The following is a 17573-nucleotide window of genomic DNA, read 5'->3' as shown; positions in this document are numbered from 1 at the left end:
AACATTCTGGAAAGTAGAGTTGTGCAAAAGCTAATTTCACAACTAAATATACTCGTCAGAAAATTTGGGGATTAACTTCAGAGCGCATGCATTTCAAGTATTAGCTCTACCGTAGAGGTACATCCCCTTACTATATAATAGCAGGGTTGCCATTTTGAGAACTTTTTTTTTTTCTTCAAAGTCCTCCAGTGAAAGAACCTTCCCATGGTACCAGCTATCTTTCAGTAAGGCACGGATGGGATTTGAACCCATGATCTTCGGTTTACAAGACTGACACCTTACCGCTTGGCCACCATGCCACTCTATGCTGCAAGATATTTATCAATATTCAGGAAAGTAGTAGTTGTGTAATGTGAATTTGGCACACAAATAACATCTCTGTTTCCTGTGAGAATTTCAACATTCTGGAAAGTAGGAGTTGTGTAATGTGAATTTGGCACACAAATACTCAGTGGAGAACCTTGGGATTGAACCAAGGACCTCATACTAAAATAGCATGCACTCCCCCTCTGAGCTTCGATCCAATTTTATTTGCAGATAAAATGCAATATTAATACAATGTACTTTTTATATACACCACTCCATTGAAACTACAATGAAATGATAGCAGCAATGGATTGTCATCGAATACAGGTTCATACGGCATTCATAACCCACATAGGCTTCAGGTTGAATTTAGGGTTGCAGGCAATGTATTCCTAATGGGAGAGAAGTCAGTGAAAACTGTTTGAGGTAGACACCTTCTTTTAACTGTTAAGGGTTAATACTACACGGTCAAGGTTAGGCTTGCACAGATCGGGAGGACCTCAGGAATGTACCTGAGGTCGAATTGTGCTTCTCACCCTAACGGTTCTCTCACTGTCACCAAAAAGCAAATGACATTTAGGGCCAGACTTCATTTTGGGCCTACTTTTTCTCATGGTAACTGTGCTTAGACCGAGCGAGCTACGGTCAAGCGGGGCATCTCGTTGAACTTGGCACAGCCTAGAGATTATGGTAATACCTTTGCAGGCTCTGTGTGTCTTTAAGCACCACACTTTGTCACTCCATCCTTGCTGTGTGTGTGTGTGTGTGTGTGTGTGTGTGTGTGTGTGAGAGCTTTTCTTTGACATCTGTTGGGAAAATGTTGTCGTGGACATAGAAATATAACACGATTAGATGTTCTATGAAAAAGGTGTACTTATGAGAGCAAAAACCTTGGGGGGGGGGCAATCAGGCAAAACAATGAAGGGATTTTACAGGGCCCTAATGGACTACAGACATTGACAGTATCCTAGCCTAAAAACAAATGCTGAATGCACTGCCTAGATTGAGGTAAACGCATTGTCCATTATTTGATTTGATCTGGGCAGGGCAGGGAAGCACTAACAAACTGCATTTAGTCCAATAAAAAGACACAACATTATTAGGGTGATAAATAAAAGGCCCTAGTCCATGAAGTTGTCATAAGTATGAACGTAGGATGTGCCCTCTTTCCCCCCCCCACAAGAGTGAAATATATGGTCTGGAAATGCAAGCAAGGTTTGAGCTTTTCAGTGTGTGTCACAAGGTGACAAAAGGCTCGTTGTCACGCGGCCTGGTCAGGAAGGCCAATGTGCGAGTGATGTTGACCACATAGTAGCAGGAAACCTTTAACCTTAAAAGAGTATGCAACTTCAATAGGGGAAACTTCAAGCAGTGGAGTGGACACACTGATTGTAGAGGCACATTTTCCCTGTATACAAAGTATTGAGCAATTGGTGAAAGAAAAAAAACACCCTATAACAGCTAATAGCTACAATTGTGATGCGTAATGCACTCATACAGCATGAATTGTTGATCAACTCTGTAGTAGAGGGGAATTGCTTATTACAGCCTACAGAAGCAAACAGTCCGTAAATACACAGTACCCATCACCTCAGGGTAATGGTCATTTTACCTTCCTGGTGGTGCCACAGGAGTTCACAGTGAAGTGGAAGTAGGCGAAGCGATCGTCACTGTAGGTGGGACCACAGGCGGGGTCGCTCAGGGTCAGCTGACCGGGGTTCAGACCGGGAGCAGACTCCACCTTCACTGCCAGCGCAGTCATCGTTCCGTTTGATTAACACTCTTGGAGGTGGGGGATCAAAAGACAGGTAGCCATCAGACCTGGGTTCTGTATTTGTTACACTTAATTGAGCTTGCCGAGCACAGTAGAACCAATGGAATAGCACCAAATATGCAAACCATGCCCATCTGGTTCTCCAGATTGAATTGAAGAATACACCTGAAGTCGTAAAATGTCTAACTAGTCATTTGTTATGCTAACTATCTAGCAAGAGGTTGCATAGCAACCTTACGTATTCACTACTGCACTTGTTTATTGCAATTGAATGGTAAAAACACATCCAAGAAACACCCACATCAAACCACACCCCCAAGACAATTCTTGTTTGCCTTCAGTCATGGCCGCTAGCATTTCTTAATGAGCATTGATGAAAAACAAGAGCTGTGCTCGAATACCCACACTAACATACTGTATACTACATACTTAATGAGTATATACTGAATACTATATATTATTAGTTCATTTTAGTATACTGTAAACGAACAGTATGCTTTCAATTGCGCGTTCTAGCTTTTCACCCGTCTACCGGAAGGTGATGCTGTTGCTATGCAACCTCTTGCTAGCTATCTAGCATAACAAATGACTGGTTAGACATTATACGACTTCAGGTGTGTTCTTAAATTCAATCAGGAGTTCCAGAATGCGCTCATGAATTCAGAGCTTTGTCAGATTGTCTGTTTGTAAATTCAGAGCAGAGTAGACAGCCAGAGCGAATTTACAAAAGCACCCGAATGTCCATTGAGAACGCACAATGACTATACCATTTAGCTAAGCTCAGAATGACGGGAATAATCACGTCAAACATTGGGTAGTTAGTTAGATAGCCTATAGTTATTATACTGTCAAGTTTTATCTATAAGTAGCCAACTAACGTTAGGTATCTAGCTAACAACATACCGGTACATACTGCTGTACTGATACGCTATGTGGTTCGTAAGACCAGTGTAGCTAACAAATTGTCAGCCAATATAACGTGTAAGTTAACTTATTTAAAAAGTAATTACTTTATTACATTGCTCAACATTTACTTAATATTTGTCATAATTAGTTAAAGCAATGAATTTGTATCCGCTCTCGTACTTCGACTGCATATTTTCCGCCATTTTCAACAAATCTGGAAATTTCCCATTTCCTGAAGAATTGCATTATTGGCCCTAAAGTACGGAAACAGTGTCCTCTTCGTGTATTCCTCATATTTTGGCGAATTTAGTACGACATCCTGGAACATTTGGCATACTAAATATATCCATAGTATTTTTTTATTTCTATTTTATTTCACCTTCATTTAACCAGTTAGGCTAGTTGAGAACAAGCTCTCATTTACAACTGCAACCTGGCCAAGATAAAGCAAAGCAGTTCGACACATACAACAACACAGAGTTACAGATGGAATAAACAAACATACAGTAGAAAAAGTCTATATACAGTGTGTGCAAATAAGGAAAGGATAAGGGAGGTAAGGCAATAAATAGGCCATGGTGGCGAAGTAATTACAATATAGCAATTAAACACTGGAATGGTAGATGTGCAGAAGATGAATGTGCAAGTAGAGATACTGGGGTGCAAAGGAGCAAGATAAATAAATAAATACAGCAAGGGGATGAGGTAGTTGGATGGGCTATTTACAGGTGGGCTATGTACAGGTGCAGTGATCTGTGAGCTGTTCTGACAGCTGGTGCTTAAAGCTTAGTGAGGGAGATCTGAGTCTCCAGCTTCAGTGATTTTCGCAGTTTGTTCCAGTCATTTGCAGCAGAGAACTGGAAGTAAAGGCGGCCAAAGGAAAAATTGGCTTTGGGGGTGACCAGTGAGATTCTCCTGTTGGAGCTTGTGCTATGGGTCGGTGCTGCTATGGTGACCAGTGAGATGAGATAAGGCGGGGCTTTACCTAGCAGAGACTTGTAGATGACCTGGAGCCAGTGGGTTTGGCGACGAGTATGAAGCGAGGTCCAGCCAACGAGAGCATATAGGTTGCAGTGGTGGGTAGTAAATGGGGCCTTTGGATTGGAGATGCTTAATGTGAGTCTGGAAGGAGAGTTTACAGTCTAACCAGACACCTAGGTATTTGTAGTCCACATATTCTAAGTCAGAACCGTCCAGAGTAGTGATGCTGGACGGGCGTACAGGTGCGGGCAGCGATCGGTTGAAGAGCATGCATTTAGTTTTACTTGCATTTAAGAGCAGTTGGAGGCCACGGAAGGAGAGTTGTATGGCATTGAAGCTCATCTGTCCAAAGAAGGGCCAGAGGTAGAGGTATACTATGATATATTTATACAGGTATACTATGACCAATAAGCATACTAAATACTCAATTCATGTCACAAACAGTACAGTTAGTACGAGTATTCGAACACAGCTAAGGCCAAATGAGGAAGTGCAGTCACCTTTTAATCCTGAATGACAATTGTCTTGCCTCAGAGATAGATAAATCTTCTTAGGGCTGATCGATATGACAACAGCCAGTGAAAGTGCAGGGCGCCAAATTCAAAAGAACAGAAATCTCATAATTAAAATTCCTCAGACATACAAGTATTTCACACCATTTTAAAAATACACTTCTTGTTAATGCCACCACAGTGCCCGATTTCAAATAGGCTTTACGGCGAAAGCACCACAAACGATTATGTTTGGTCAGAGCCAAGTCACAGAAAAACACACTCATTTTTCCAGCCAAAGAGAGGAGTCACAAAAATCAGAAATAGAGATAAAATTAATCACTAACCTTTGATGATCTTCATCAGATGACACTCATAGGACTTCATGTTACACAATACATGTATGTTTTGTTCGATAAAGTTCATATTTATATCAAAAGAATCTCAGTATACGTTGGAGCGTTATGTTCAGTAGTTCCAAAAACATCCGGTGATTTTGCAGAGAGCCACATCAGTTTACAGAAATACTCATAATAAATGTAGATGAAAATAAAATTGTTATGCACAGAATTAAAGATATATTTCTGCTTAATGCAACCGCTGTGTCGGATTTCAAAAAACCTTTACGGAAAAGCAAACCATGCAATAATCTGACTACGGCGCTCAGAGCCCAAACAGGCCAAAAAGAGGTCAACAGAAGTCAGAAATAACATTATAAATATTCACTTACCTTAGATGATCTTCATCTTCATCAATCCCAGGAATCCCAGTTCCACAATAAATGTTTGTTTTGTTCGATCATTTATGTCCAAATAGCTACTTTTGTTAGCGAGTTTTGTAAACAAATCCAATCTCACGAAGCGTGTTCATTAGGAGCAGACGAAATGTCAAAAGGTTCCGTTACAGTCCGTAGAAACATGTCAAACGATGTATAGAATCAATCTTTAGGATGTTGTTAAAATACATCTTCAATAATGTTCCAACCGGAGAATTCCTTTGTCTGTAGAATTGCGATGGAACAGAGCTCGCTCTCATGTGAACGAGCGTCACGAGCTCAAGGCATTCTGCCAGACCTCTGACTCATTCCCCTCTCATTCGCCCTCACCTCACAGTAGAAGCATCAAACAAGGTTCTAAAGATTGTTGACATCTAGGAAGTGCAACATGACCAATATCCCACTGTGTCTTCAATAGGGAATGAGTTGAAAAACGACCAACCTCAGATTTCCCACTTCCTGGTTGGATTTCTTTCTCAGGTTTCTGCCTGCCATATGTGTTCTGTTCTACTCACAGACATCATTCAAACGGTTTTAGAACCTTCAGAGGGTTTTCTATCCAAATATACTAATAATATGCATATCTTAGCTTCTGGGACTGAGTAGCAGGCAGTTTACTCTGGGCACCTCTGGACAAGAAGATAATAAGAAGCCATAAGAAGATAAAAGACTCATCTATGTATCTGTGCCAATATAGTGTCTGTGACAGCATGGGCAGCGCCATTGAGGCTATCTTCACATTAAAGTAGTAACATTTCTTCTTCACAATTGTCTGAGCCCTTCTGATGACCCGATTGGACAAGACTTCAACAGGGTCACCAGTAGGGCTCAGCCAAATGAAGTTGGTAGTCCCACCCAGTTGACTACATTCAAATTGTGAAAGTGCATGAAATGCAGCATTTTGGCCATTAGAGTTTGAGTTTATTTTTACAGGGACAGTGCACATTAATCAACATTTCAGTAAAAGTGCCGGTTTTAGCCAACCGGCAAATTTTCAACCGCAGTCCCTGGGCAGGTTATTAAAAACAATTACAATATAGACAATAGCAACATAGAACAAGCAAGACATAGCATACAGACAGACAGAGCAACATAGGACAAGCAAGACGTAGCATACAGACAGAGCAGCATAAAACAAAAAGCAGCAAGACAAAATTCATAAAAGCAACAAAGTGTTTCCACACCTCACAAGCTACAGACAACAGACAACATGGAGTGGCAACACACAGCTAGGGACCATGTTCACAAATCTGATTGACCTTTAGCCATGTCTTCAAGCATTTTGTAAAAGTGTGATATGTGGTGCAGTTATGTGTGTCTGATGGCAGTGTATTCCAGACATGGGAAGCTCTCACAGAGAATGCAGATTTACTAAAGGTGCTTTTCCTTAGGGGAACTATACAGTCACCTCTCATGGCAGACCTTGTGGATCTGCTGCCATATGTCTGGGTTTTCTGTTTAACAAAAATATTGAGTGGAGGGGGAGCCAGGCCATTGAGGATCTTGAATACAAGACATGCGTCGGTGTATTGCACAAGATTTTCCCAACTCAAGAGCTCATGCTTTCTAAGTATGTGACAATGATGATGGCTATTGGGCTTCCTATCAAGCACTTTGAGAGCCTGTTTGTAGACAGACTGAATAGGTTTTAATGTTGTACAGCAAGCTTGGGCCCAACTAGTCAAGCAGTATGTTAAGTGGGGGAGTATCATAGATTTGAAGTACAGTTTTGCTACCTCTGTAGTCAAACAATTTCGTATAAATCGGAAATTAGCTAGGTTGAATTTGGTTATTTGAATTACCTTTTTCACATGCTTTTTAAAAGAGAGGTTGGAATCAAGTATGATGCCAACGTACTTAAAATCGGATACCACCTGGAGCTTCTCCCCTGACACATAGACATCTGGCTCAGTAGCATCTGTTGCCCTCTTTGTGAAGAACATGCAAACAGTTTTTTTCACATTGAGATGCAAACACGAGTCACTGAGCCACTTTGTAACCTGGACCATTACAGTAGTGAGTTCTTGTGCAGCTTGTTGTTTGCTCTTTGCATGCACATATATCACTGTATCATCTGCATACATTTGAACTTCAGACCCAGTACAGACAGAAGGCAGATCATTAATGTACAGGCTGAACAGGAGGGGCCCCAGTATTGACCCTTGGGGCACGCCCACATCATAGCTACGAGTGGGCGACAGCTCATTGCTCACTCTGACACACTGAGTTCTGCCTTCAAGGTATGATTTCATCCATCTCAAGGCATCAGGGGAAAAGTTGAACTTGGACAATTTTGTGATGAGAATCTCATGGTTAACAGTATCAAAAGCCTTAGGTCCAGAAACACAGCCCCAACAGCACCCCCTTTGTCCATCTTGGACTTCACATTTTCCAGAAGAAAGCAGTTGGCCGTTTCTGTGGAGTGTTTCGCTCTGAAGCCAAACTGCATGGAGTGTAATGTGAAGGGGCTGTTGTTGAGGTGGGCAATCAGTTGTTCTGCTACACACTTTTCAACAACCTTTGACACCACAGGTAATATACTAATGGGCCTGTAGTTACTCATGTTAGCAGGGTCTCCTGATTTAAAGATGGCCGTTATTATGGCCGACTTCCATACCCTTGGAAACACACCGAGACCAATAGATGTGTTGGTGACCTTAGTAATGGGGCCAATGAGTGACTCTTTGTAGTTTTTAAGAAAGGTAGAGTCCATCCCAAACACATCTTTGGCTTTAGAGTTCTTTAGTGAGCTAATCACCTTGTTCACCTTTGACTCAGAAACCTCCCTTATGATGAAGACAGGTTGAGTGTCATTCACTAGCACTGAGCCCAAGAAACAAGTGGAGGGGTTCTGTGTCAGTACCCTGACAGAGTCAATAAAGTAGGAATTGAAGGCTATTGCTATTTCGACTGCATCCTGTGTTAGATTGTTATTCACCATGATTTCTAGTCTTTTTGCAGTGTTACTATGGTCTTTCCCTGTTAACTTTTTTAGATTCTCCCATATCAATTTAGAATTTCCCTTTGCTTCGCCAATTATGTTAATAAAAAAGTTTGCCTTGGCCTGTCTGATTTCTTTCATCACCTTATTTCTCAACATGGTAAACCTACGTCTGTCATGCTCTAATTTAATTTTTGGGCTATTTTTAGAGCATAATCTCGTTCTTTCATCAATTTCCAGATTTCTCCATTTAGCCAAGGAAGAGTGCTCTTTTGGCCAGGTTTGGATTTGATTTTCTTTAGGAAGCCATTTATTGTAGTCTGGATTGTGGATAGAAAAACCTGACTATCAGCTTCCACGTCTGTATAGGACATGAGATCATTCCAGTTTATTCCCTTAATTGCTTTTTCAAAATTATTTAATTCACTCTTAGGTATTCTGAGTTGATCCGGCTTTCTAACAGTAGAGAGGTTAAACCTGCTCTTAGACAGCTTTCTGGCTATAAGTGTCAGATTATGATCAGACAGCCCATTAACCATATTGAATGATTTAGTCACTCTCTCTGGTTTATTACTGAACACCAAATCAATCTGTGTTTTAGAGCAACAAGTTACCCTGGTTGGCCCTTTAACTAGCTGTGTAAGGTCAAAGGTATTAGTGATCCGTTTGAGGGTTTTCCTACAACACTTGTCTTCATAATTAATGTTAAAATCTCCCATTAAGATGACCTCTTTCCCAAAATCACATTCCCTAAGCATGGTATTAAACTGATCAAAAAACACACTTTTGGTGGAAGGTGGCCTATACATTCCAATGAGGGTAAAAGACATTTGGGGAGACAGTGTAACGTTCAGGCCGATACATTCTAGTTCATTATCACATGACCACTCAATTTGTTTACATCGGATATGTTCTTTAATGTAAATCATCACACCCCCTCCTCTTCCCTCAATCCTGTCTCTCCTGAAAACTTTGTAGCCAGGCACAACCAAAGCAGCACATGGAGAGTGTTTATGAAGCCATGTCTCTGAGAGGCAGAGAAAGTCAAGGTTGGAGTCTGTGAGTAGATGTTGAATTTGATCACTTTTTGGAATGACACTACGAATGTTCAAGTGCCCCCCTAGTAGTCCCTTGGGCTTAGCTCGTGGGTCCCAGATGACTCGAGAGTGATTGACACATTGAAAAAAAGTAACATTTTCTGTGTTTTCTGACGGCTGGGTTTAGGCCGTTTTGTTTCGTTTTGATTAGGGGCAGTTCGGTAGCGCAATTAACAATCCCTCCCGCCTGCACTGGATGCGGGGAACTAATTAAAATAGCTTGCGTACCAGAAGCAGAGTCAGGGATCGCATATAGCGACTCTGGTATGTTTGAAGAGTCAAAATCTATCCTGGAACCGGGTGAGTCGAGAGAAACCATAGGACCATAGCACTCACCCACCTCCACTGCGGCGACGACCAGTGGACGAGGCCATCCACCGCTCTCCACTCCGGTGCGTATCACTGGCTCGGTGATATTGGGCCCAGGATTGAGTTGTACATCCCCGGAGAGCAGGAGGGTAGCGAACATGTAGTTTAACAGTTTCCGATAAATGTTGGACTTGTGTTTGTTACGCCTAAGCGGTTCAGTAGAATAAGGAGCGAGGTAGACTTGGCCATTATTCAGAACATTATGGTATGCTGTGTACTGTCCGCTCCCGTGGAACGGTGAACCAATGTGTTTGGTGTTGATATTCTCCGGTAGTAGACTGATTGTGTCATCCCAGCAAGGACGCACTGAGATTATCAGTAGAGCAGCTACATAACTGACAATCATGGCAGAGTACTGGAGATAAAACACATAATTGTGCTTTAACTCTTTGCATGAGTTACTTAGCTGGGATCGGCGTACACCTGATGGTTTAGATAAAATTACAGCATTCGAATGAGAAGCGGCACCTGCCGCACCACCGTCTTCCGTCCGCCATTTTGTTGATCCGTCTTGGAATCATCAAGTGGTACTTAGCTAGCTAGTTCTTACCAGTGTCTGGATGTCGGCATTTCAGAGCAAGTTCACCATAGAGGCCAATATCTTTCTCTCTGTCTGGGCTACAATTGTAGACGGTTGGGTAATTATGCTTTTCACCTGTGAAAGGCTGTTGTGCTGCTAATGAGGGAGTTCTATTAACCTGAGCCGAGGTGCACCGGTCCATGGCCCCTGACATGAATGGATAAAAGCGGTGAGGGCGGAGCACCCTTCTAAAATTGAACAGTAGCCTTACATTTAGGTTTTTGTCCTAACACTACACAGCTGATTCAGATTAACAAAGCTGGATGATTATTTGAATCAGCTTTGTAGGGCTAGGGGAATAAAAAGAAAATGTGCAGCCCTTTGGGGTTCAGGTGACTGAGTGTGGGAAGCCTTTGTCATAGGGTAAAAGTTGCACACCCCTGGGCTGTAGGCTGCACACTTTGGGTCAAATATCAGGTTCTGTAGCTGGGTATTTTATCAGAACAAATCTGTTCTACAATGATTATTTTCCTTAGCTCAGGGTAAGTAGTAGCAGGCCTGGGAGAGTCTTATGCGACACAAACATTTGAGTTGTGTTCTTCCTCCTTTTAATCATAATAATTTGTCAAATGCCTTACAGGTTGTTTTGCCTATTGATGGCAGCTGTGGGCATACAAGCACAACAGACACCTTCTATAAGTATGCATTTTGCACCTTGCAAATTTAAGCACTAAGTGTTTGACAAGATTTTTTTTTTAAACTAACCTTTCCTATTCCAGATGACCTCAACGCTGAATGCCTTGGTAACGTTATTCGTTTGAGTGTCGCTCCTCTTTTTGAAGAGGTTGACACTGTCTTCAGTGAGTTTGCCTCTTATGATTCTCTTTCTCTCCTTTCATAATTCATGGCTTGATATTGCTTGTCAACTATTGTGTTCACACCATCTCCATCCCTTCCAGATGACACACAAATCATAAACCTGACGCCTGGACTTGCTACTCAGTGTGGATTCAGCTTTAAATTTGACCCCATGGGGAATGCCATGTTTTTTGCTTCTCTTCAAAACTGCTTTTCCCAAAACATGGTAACCCTAAGAACTGTAGTGTTTGCTTGTACTTCAAATGGACAGTTTGCCTTTCAGTGTCACTGCATTTGCAACTCGTACTGTAGCAATGTCATTTTATTTACCTTTGACATGGAGTCATGCTGAGACCAGGCTCTTTTACAGATGAGCCCTGTCTACACAAAGATAAAAGTCAATATTTGCATCACTAGATGGAAAAATGAAATAACTGAACCCATTCTTCAGTAAAAAGGTCCTCAATAAGCCTGAGTTGCCGTAGAGCTGCTAATATTTCAATTTAGCGCATGGAGGTTATTAGAAGTCCGGTTCCAGGAACATTGAAGCAGTTTTCCTTAACTCTGTGGATATCAAAAGGATCTCCATTGTTAGCCACCCCTTGGTCTGGTATCTCTTACCTCTAAGTTAATGATGACGTAAGGTACAGCAGAAGTTTATGGAGGGCTTTCAGAGGGCCAGCCAACTTTCTGATACAGACTGCAGTGATGTGAACTATTGAGCTCTACTCCTGTAGTGTGGCTTCAATACAGTGGCAGCTGCATTCATATAGCCAATTTTGCCACAGTCTATAACACAGCATGAATGTCACCTGAATTTAGTTTTTTTGCTATATAATGAAGGCTTTTTTCCCTTCCCCCTTCATTTAGGATGATAAGATGTTCAGCTTGGTCATGCAGTTCAGGCTGCCAGGAAACCACATGACTGAAGACCCTGTTTATAGAGTGGGCAAAACCTGTAGCTACACCCCCTGGACCTCCCGAGAGATTCTGTGCGACCGCAACTACATGGAGGCAAGTGAGCAGAGCATGCCCCAATGGACATGTTTACAGTCCCACTTGTCGTACTGCCTGTATAAATGATCTGTCTAGAGCTACAACTGTCCAGTGTTTCATTTCTTCTGCGACACAACGTAGAGGTCTTGACTCTCAATTCCACTCGTGTCTTCAAAATGCACATAGGAGAACTTTAGAGGTGAGGAATTTTGGCCTATTCTCAATGCATTTAAGGAGGCGAGTGGACAGATTGAGAACTGGCCCTTGATTTCCTCTTGTATGGGAGGGAGAAAATGCATAGGGAATAATGGCCTTTCTTCTCTAGGTGTCTGTCAGAAGGACTCTTCCAGACATCCAAACCATCCCCAAACAGCCCACTGGGGGCCCGAAAGCAAGGAGCGGCAACTTCCGGAGGGGAGCTGAGGTTTATATATTTCAGTTTCTGTAATTTCACTACAAAATGACAGGATGTGCGTTTGACAATTTTGTTTAATTCATGTTTCCATTTCCTGAGACAGGCTGTTGCTTCAGGATACAAAATGACAGCAGTCGTCTTTAGTCCTAGCAAGAATGTCATGAATGTGGATGAGGTCCAAAGGAAGGGCTATGCAATAGCCAACACTCTCACACGGCTGGTGTTAAGAAGCCCTCATAATGCAGAGGAGACATACCTCCAGAATGTAAGCTGACCTCCATGAACTGGGTCATGTTCAGTAGAGCAAACATTTGGAAACGGTGGCCCTACCTGAACTCTGCAACATATTGTTAATACGGTGTGTCCTACTGAACAGGTAGCTGGGGTTCCGATGCGGGTGCTCTCAACCTCAACCTTCTTTGAGCAGAAGTGGCTGGTTACTCGAGTAGATGCCACGGCTGTTTGTCCAACACCAGGTTGAGTGTGAAATAATTTAAGATCCTATAAGCCCAGTTAATTGGCTCCAGACAAGACATTCATGTAGTGTTCAGTTGGGAAAATGTTTTCCAAATAATGGCACAGTTTTCAGTTGCAAAATGTTCTGTTTTGATGTGCACTTGGCTTCTTGTGTCACTGCAGAGGCAGTGGCCTTTACTCCAGAAGTGATCACCTGGTACATGCCCAAGCACATAGACCCACTTTTCTCCTCTGATGCCTTCACCATGTTGGAGGTGTACATGGGAATTGACGCTAAGAGGCTGGACACTGAGGAAATGGCTGCCAGAAACTACTCGGTTTTAGTCACAGAGGCTCATATTATTGTTGAAATTCCGGTGGGGGCGGTTGGCGGCAACTTCAAGGTCAGCATTGGATGAGTAAAATGTTCCTGTTTTAATTTCTAAGTCTTATTTGTAGAGCCCTTTATACTATAGCAGTTGTCAGTGCTTTGCAGTAACCCTTTGCCATCTCTCATGGGTAAACTCCTAGAAACGTTGTCTTGTGTAAAACGTTTCTTATTGAGCAATTGTTTGCTTAACCAGGCTAATATACAATGGTTTGCAAAATTGTGAGAATTTTGCATAAAATTACACTTAAACATACTCTACCTCTTGTCTTTGCAGTTTGTCCTTTAGCCGCTTGAAATTTCAGACCAAATATCCACACTGAAGTATTGTTTACCTGACTTTTTAGGGAGGCGGTATCTTTGCCACTGTCAACTGAATGCAAGCAACACTCGGCTGCTGTTTACAGCAAGTGTTTACTTTGCGTGTCAGTTGCTTTGAAAATGCAAGTTGACAACCATACACCTACCAGCTGTCTAAAGTCTGGTAACCAATACTTTCCTTTGGATATTGTGTCTTAAATTACGAGCGGCAAAAAGTGGTAGAATAATTGTATTTAACATTCTGGCTTATAAGGAACATTTACCTGTTTTTGCACTCAAATTGTGTATTACAGCCTGACTGCATCACTCGTCTCCCTTACAGAGCCATATTCAGGATGACCAGTACTTTGTCACTTACACCATTGAGCCCATGCTTGAGTTGCTGTGGATCGAGGAGGTCGCACACGAGAACACCAGCTATAAAGTCCTCTTCCCTATCACAACACCTCCGATGGCCAGGCCTCCACAAGTTCGCAACTGTGAGTCTGGTTTAGTTAAATAGTGCCTATGGTAATTTGGGATGCCTGGGTTGTTCATTAGGCACAAAACAGAAAATGTACTGAAACGGGGAGGCAATACCTGGACTTACCCAATAACAAATGTCCATTTTCAACTTCCATTGTACCGCATTTCAAAATGTTTTCCTTTGTTTGCCAATGAACAGACACGCCCTTAGACACAGTTCCTGAGCAGGCAGTGTTTGTGCTTGAGTTGGGGACCTTCAACCTTGATGTGGAGCTGCTGAACATCACCTTTCCCACCATGGTGCTAACTGTTGCAGAGTGCAACGCCAGGGGCTTCAATGTTCAAGAGCAGAGATCCCCGGACAACACCTTGAAGACCTTCAGGATGGAGGTGCCCTTCTCAGACCCGGTGGTCTTTAAGGAGGTGTGTTTCTGTTAAATGCAAAGCCACACGCAGTGATTTGTTCATGCCCTAATAAGTGGGCCACCAACAAAATATAAATGGCACAAATGTACTTTGTATCCCTCATTTACTCAAGTGTTGTTTTAATAGTCCCCATATGTACTTAGTTGTCACTTGATGTTGAATAGAGTTCTGTTGCAACAATAATGCTGACCAATGCTTTTAACTTCACTACAGAGAAGGGCGGAACAAGGTGTCACAACCTTCACTCTTCAGCTGATCTACGGCCTGGTCATCTTTCCAGAGTACGCTCCTTTCTCTCACTCTGCCGTTGTGGACGCTGTACTGCTGGACATTGGTATGCCTCTGGACTACGCCAAACTACTGTTGAATGGTTTCCTCTCGTTAATGATTGCCCTGAAAGGAAATTGGCAGTGAAAGACCAACTAGCCATACTGTAGGGTTTTCCTATGCGGTCTTTCTACAAAGAATGTTAAGCTTTAGAGTATTTGGACCCAGTTTCCCTGTTCCTGATTTGCCAGGATCGTGTTTATTCAGTCCCACCGTAGCAAACATTTTGCAATCTAAACAAGGGTTTCTTCTTGGACAAGTTCAAGTAGTACCTTCCTGTTTTTTGTGCTTAATTAATAACACAACCCTGTTTGTCCTTGTAGTGCCACCCTCAGTCACTGGCAACTGTGATCAGGAGAACTTCCACATCACTGTGGACTACAGGAACCAAGAGCCCTTTTTTGTGGTCTTGGTTGGCAAGCGGCTGCTTAACCATGAGTTTGCTCAACAGTATTTAACAGAGGGCGACACAGACTTCACCATCACGTTGCCCTTCTCTTCGCCGGACGCAGTGTTTGAGGTACGACGCTCTCCCAAAACATGTTAACCTAAATTGCTGCAGCTAGCCTCGCTTTCCTTACCCTGTATACATGCATACAATATTGGACTAATGAACTCTCCCATTGGTTCCCAGTCGGTTCACTCGTCCTCTGTCAGGAGCAGACTGGATGTGGCTCTGTTGAATCCTTACAACAACATGACCATCAAATACTTTTCCCTGGCTTGCAGCTTTCCTCAAAAACGCTGACTGGTTGGTTCTCAAACAATTACTTACGATAAATTGTCGTTTAACATGGTTACCAAACCTGGGTTCCTTGCAAATACCGTGAGTCTAAATGGTAGTGCCAGATGGGCATGGTTTGCATTTTTGGTGCTATTCCATTGGTTCAAGCTCAATAAGTGTAACAAATACAGAACCCAGGTCTGATGGCTACCTGTCTTTTGCTCCCCCACCTCCAAGAGTGTTTCTCTAACGGAACGATGACTGCGCTGGCAGTGAAGGTGGAGTCTGCTCCCGGTCTGAACCCCGGTCAGCTGACCCTGAGCGACCCCGCCTGTGGTCCCACCTACAGTGACGATCGCTTCGCCTACTTCCACTTCACTGTGAACTCCTGTGGCACCACCAGGAAGGTAAAATGACTATTACCCTGAGGTGATGGGTACTGTGTATTTACGGACTGTTTGCTTCTTCAGGCTGTAATAAGCAATTCCCCTCTACTACATAGTTTATCAACAATGTCATGCTGTATGAGAACGAAATCTCCTTGCCAGATGAACTTGAGGTGAAGCTGAATGCCACGACGTCTTCAGAGGAGAATATCAGTAAGTGGATTACGCATCACAATTGTAGCTATTAGCTTTCATAAGGTTATTTTTCTTCAATTGCTCAATACTTTGTATACAGGGAAAATGTGCCTCTACTACCAGTGTCCACTCCACTGCTTGACGTTTCCCCTATTGAAGTTGCTTACATCCCTCTTTTTTAGGTTAAAGGTTTCCTGCTCCTATGTGGCCAACATCACTCGCACATTGGCCTTCCTGACCAGGCCGCGTGACAACGAGCCTTTTGCCGAGACTGGGACAGGTCGACTAATGGTCAGAATGAGACTCGCTCAGGGTAAGCGTGCACAAATTCAGAATTTCAACTTGACCCCTAGCCTCTAAAAGAATCTTGGATGGTCTCCTTTACAAAACCATTCCCAAAATGTAAGCCTTGTGATATATACTCTTGCGTTCTGAGATCTACAGGTGTGTGCTATGTAGTAACGGTGAGGAGCTGATTTGGGAATTTGTCAGAAGCCTCTAGTGGGGGTGGATAGTGTTGGCTATAAATGGCGTGTGTTCATTGGGGCACAACAGGATATGATAAACGAGCATTTCTTATGGACAAGTTCCGATGGTGCCCACTGACCACGACCCCCGGTTGTCTTGTTCTGTGTTCCAGACGCCTCGTATAACACGTTCCACCAGGAGGAGGACTATCCAGTGGTGAGGTACCTGAGACAGCCTCTGCACTTTGAGGTGGAGCTGACACGTCCCCTGATCCCAAGGTAGCGCTGGGCTTGACCACTGCTGGGCCACCCTCAACGAGGACCGCGACTCCCGACCTCCGGTGGAATCTCATCATTATGGGTAACATGTCGTTTTGGGCCTAAACAAGTGTTATTCCACAGGTGGGTTCCTGAGTAATTAGCAACCTATCATGCTTGGCAGGCCATTTACTTTGGCTACCGTGGCTATGCCCCCATCCATAGGTCGAGTGGTCACAATGCTTAAAAACGATGTGAGCCATGTGCGGTCTGTCACCAGATCTCCACCCAATTTCACACTTATGGGAGATTCTGGCGCGTATGATCACATGCTTGTTATCACTGAGTGGTCCCTGCAGCGTATCATTGGAACGTATGCTGCATCAAACGACTCTAAACCGCGTTGTCTGAAAAGCATCTAAACAATGTTTGTGTTGAGAAATAAAGGTCTTCACAACTTTATTCCAGCTTTGCTTGTAAAATATATCAATGTTAACGTATCATCTAGTCTAAATAACAGGTTGACTTGTTTTACAGTATGATGCGGTACAAGGGAGCCATGTAAATCTAGTATAGAAAGTATGGCAGCCATGTTTGTCAACCAAGAACTCCTAGAATGCTGTTCACTGCGCCCGTTGCCTGAGATCTTAACTCGTTTGGCCACTTCAGCATGTGATAATGTTTGTACTTGTTACGGCGTACACATGACAAGTAGTTTACAGGTAACTAAT

At 42.9% G+C, this 17573-nt stretch overlaps 1 long non-coding RNA gene, 1 other non-coding gene and 1 pseudogene across 2 annotated transcripts; 2 read left to right on the top strand and 1 right to left on the bottom strand.

The window, feature by feature from the left end:
* Window positions 1-227: 227 nt before the first annotated feature.
* trnat-ugu (transfer RNA threonine (anticodon UGU)) lies at window positions 228-299 on the bottom strand. Its single transcript has one exon. It is a non-coding gene; the product is annotated as a tRNA-Thr (tRNA).
* A 10246-nt stretch (window positions 300-10545) lies between these two features.
* On the top strand, window positions 10546-16945 carry LOC116362124 (uncharacterized; annotated as a pseudogene).
* Window positions 14468-15285, top strand: LOC116362126 (uncharacterized). The gene is made up of 3 exons (XR_004207693.1): window positions 14468-14482; window positions 14699-14819; window positions 15136-15285. It is a non-coding gene; the product is annotated as an uncharacterized LOC116362126 (long non-coding RNA).
* Window positions 16946-17573: the final 628 nt, after the last annotated feature.

This window comes from Oncorhynchus kisutch, unplaced genomic scaffold, assembly GCF_002021735.2.
Source record: "Oncorhynchus kisutch isolate 150728-3 unplaced genomic scaffold, Okis_V2 scaffold795, whole genome shotgun sequence".
Taxonomy (NCBI): Eukaryota; Metazoa; Chordata; class Actinopteri; order Salmoniformes; family Salmonidae; genus Oncorhynchus; species Oncorhynchus kisutch.
This window is presented reverse-complemented; position numbering and strand designations above follow the sequence as displayed.